A 4,315-nucleotide genomic window follows, 5' to 3' on the forward strand; every position below is an offset into this window, starting at 1 on the left:
TCAATTCAAAATTTCATATATAGGGATATATTATCTTTTAAAATAGGTTTTCTAACAATATAAATATATGCATTTTTTAAATCTAAAAATCTCAAATGCAGTGATATTATAAAATAAATTTTTTAATAATTTAAATATATATCACATTAAATTTGAAATTTTAAAATATAACTTTTATTTTTATTAGAGATTTCATAATAGTCCTTTCTTATTTGGTTATTTTTAAATTTAAAAGGATCAAATATTATATACATTAGAAGATAACTTATTATTTAATGATGCTCTCAATGTTTTTTTTTCAACCTTTTTTGCTTGAAAAGAAATAATTTTTTAACCTGTAAGATACAAAAAAATTTTTTGTTATATTTTATAATTTTTTTATTTACGATTATATATTTTTTATAAAGAAACATGTAAAATTTAAAATAAAAACATTAATTTAAAAAAGTATGTTGTTTATATTCCGCAAAACATATTCGTGGTTAAAATAATGACTATTCTTATTAAGACTGACAGGTGCATGCAATGTGAGGTATCGATGCTCATTAATTTTAGAAAAAATTATTTGATAAATTAATAGCAAAATTTTTTAATTTTACAAGGAGATTAAAAAAAAAAAAAGTAAAACCAGTTTCCCCTTTATCAATTTTGTAACTTTCTTTTCCTTTTTCAATAAATATTTTTATGTATGACCAAAACTACTCAATATTGTTGGCCCACCGCATCAATTTGTAAGTACCCCTCAAACAAATTGAAAAATGTGGATTGCGTTTGGTGGGGTGCAAAGTGACAAAAGAAAACAAGCAACGCGGAATCGTACAATAAAATAGTAAAGCAAATTGTAAAATGTCTTTGGATTTCGTTTGGTGGGCGAGTGGGGGTGGAAACGAAATTTTAAGAAAATTTTACAAAGTGAAAAAGAGAAGGAATGCGGAACCATCATACATAGCAAAGGAGTCAAGCAAAGGGAGACTTACAAATTTATGCAATGCATTGAGAATATTGAATAATTGTAACATTGCTAATAATATTTCTGGAAAAGAGATATATTGAGTGAGAAAATTGTAAAAAAAAAAAAAGGAAATTTATATTACTTTTTTACCCTCTCCACTAACTAGTATAAAAAACAAACGTGTTTTTGTTTCTAAGAACTTAACCCCTTTTTTGAATGTAACCATGCTCATTTATTTTTTTATGGTTGCCATTTTTTTTTTTGTAAAATCTATTATATGCATAAAATTTTTTAAATTCGTATTTTCTTTATTTAATGGGTACTGACAATTCTGTAACTCTTTAAAAAAAAGTAAAAAGATAATTTTTTTTAGTTTTTTTATATTTTTCAGTAATTTTTTATAAACATATTTTTAAATGAAAATTTATTAAATAACAAGATGATTTAAAACTTATAAATATATATTTTTAAATGAAAATATATTATATCTAAGTATGAATAAATTCTTAGAGAATTTAAAACTAAAAAATCACCATGAAGGCAAAAAATAATATGCAGGATAAAAAATTCAGTTGAGACCCAAATACTATAATTGAGATAAATATTAAAAAAAAAACCAAAAAACAAAAAAAGAAAGGATGTACAATATGCCAAAATATAGCATCATTATATTTAACAAATAGTGTCTCTTGTTAAAGGACTAAAAATAAACAAGCATTTCCTGTATACAAAAATAGAGAATATGTGATTAATGTATGTTGATCAGCATCTTCTTGAAGATATGAAGTGAAATCATCCCAATAAACTAAAATATGGTGACAATGGATTAGATTTCCTTGAAATAAACTAAACAAGTTTTGCATCCATGATTAAGGGTTATTATTAGTGAAAGGCAAAACGAAAATCATGCTTTTTGTGCTTGCAGCTGGCAGAAGATGGAGAATTCGATATAGTTTATCATGGCTGAGAGTTCAAGTACAACCTACAATATCCAAATTTTCTATTGGACAATGGTTGATTCGTGAACACAGATCAGTGCTACTACAATGCAACTCCAAGTCGCTTGGAAGAGACTGCAAATACATTAGATCTTTCTACACATTAACGTAAGCAACTGCTTTATACTAATTTTCTATCTAATTCTTTTAGTTCTTTTCTTTGGTACGAACCGACGTATCTATTTCTATTCATTTGTACATATTTTTTTTAAAAAAAATTTATTGGTGTTAAGCTTCGACTTGAAAGTATTTTTGAAAACAAAAAAAAAAGAAAACAGTTGAGGTAAAAGTAAGGTATATTTTCTGTGTTTACACTCTGACACATAAGTCAGTAAGAATCAGGTAGGTAAGAAAGTAGGAATGAGAGAAAGAAATAAATGGAATGAACCTACCTTAACGGTACTTGTATCTTTATATTTATAGGCAAGTTGTAGGGAACCATGAAGAGACAATAAAGACAAGACCTAGTTAAGGTGATACTGATATTAGTTGCAAATTATGAGTATACATAATTAGCAAGTTATCAGGTGATTTTTTTTCCTTAAAATTTACTGTTTTTTTGGAAAAAATTATTTGATATATTGGTAATAAGATTTATTAATTTTACAAGCAAAATAAAAAGGATAATGTATATTTTATTTTTTAATTAATCTTTTTTATTTTTAAAATATATATTAAAATACATATATCACCTTTTTATTTTTTTATGAAATTAAAAAATTTATCATCAATATATTTAATAATTTTTTATTTTTAATCCCTTGTTAAAAAAGTAAAAGTAATAGCAGTTTCCCTCAACTTTCTATTTCCTTGTTCAATAAATAATTTTGCGTACGACTGTAAGTACTCAATATTCTTGGTCCACCGCAACAATTTGCAATGACCCCTCGAGCAAATTGGAAAATGTCCTAGATTCCGTTTGGTGGGGTACAAAGTGAGCAACGCGGAATCGTACACTAAAGGAGTAAAGCAAATTGTAAAATGTCTTTGGATTTCGTTTGGAGAGGGTGCAAATATACTTCGTTGAAAATTCTACGAAGTGAAAAAAGAAAGAGAAGGAACCATTATCATAGGAAAGTAGTCAACCAAAGGGAGACTTATAAATTGATACAATGCAAAGAGAATATTGAATAATTGTAACACATTACTAATATTATTTATGGAAAAAGAAATATCAAGAGAAAATTGTATAAAAAGGAAGCTTGTATTACTTTTTTACCCTCATCTCTATCTAACTTGAAGAACAAATGTGTTTTTATTTCCAAGAACCTAACCCTTTTTTTCAATGTAAACATGCTCATTTATTTTTTAAGGTTGCCGTCTTTTTATAAAATCTATTATATCTTTTGCATTTGATTTTTTTTTTTCATTATAAGGTAATTATTAATGATTTGAATCGTGGAACGTAATTGTTTTTCTAAATTTTAATAAAGATAAAAATTTACACTTAAACTTTCAATTTGGTGTAAAGGATTTCATTGATGAATTTATCTTTTAAAATACAAAAGATGCTATCCTTCGACCTTAACAAAAAATGGATTTCATTGAGTTGTGAAATATAAATATAAACTTAATAATATGTGCATGCTGTTAAACTGATATGAACAATATGCCAGATTTATATGTACATAATAAACTTGATGTAAAAAAAATTGTGCATGATTTTAGACATCATTTAATCTTCTGAGATCATCTTTGATAAAAATAATGATGTATAGAATATGATGATAATCATCTTAAATTATACTTATATTACAGATAAAAAAAGATTATAAAGAGGATTATCATTTTTTTATATAGAATGATTCAATTTTAAAATTATAATAAAATTTTAAATTTTATAAAATTAAGAAAAAATAATTTTTATCAATAAATAATTATATCTTAATATTTATACATATCAAATATAAAATAAAATAATTTTATTTAATATAATTTTATTGTAATATCATTTCATCTTATCTTATCTTATCATAATAAAAAATTGTATGTACAATTGAATCTAATTATATCTATACCGATAAATTAAAAAATAAAAAGCTCAACGTTGTCGAAAATACTAATTAAAGTGGAAAGAACGAGAATGCATGGGAGAGAAAAAGACGAATAAAGGCAAAAGCTTAAAATCAACTATTTGTATTATTGGTTTTGCATTTTTTTTTTCTTATTATACCTTTATTTGAATTATCATTTTTAATTACATTATATTCAATTAATCTTAAAATTTTAAATTGCTTGTCTTCTAATATTAGTTACAAATTATGAGTATACATAATTAACTAAGTTATTAGATGATTTTTTTTCCTTAAAATCCACAGTTTTTGGGATAAATCAATTTTATAAAATCCATAAAGTTAAGGATTAG

The sequence above is a fragment of the Durio zibethinus genome, chromosome 23 (assembly GCF_047325235.1).
Source record: "Durio zibethinus cultivar Kanyao isolate XHJ-2024 chromosome 23, ASM4732523v1, whole genome shotgun sequence".
NCBI classification, from domain to species: Eukaryota; Viridiplantae; Streptophyta; class Magnoliopsida; order Malvales; family Malvaceae; genus Durio; species Durio zibethinus.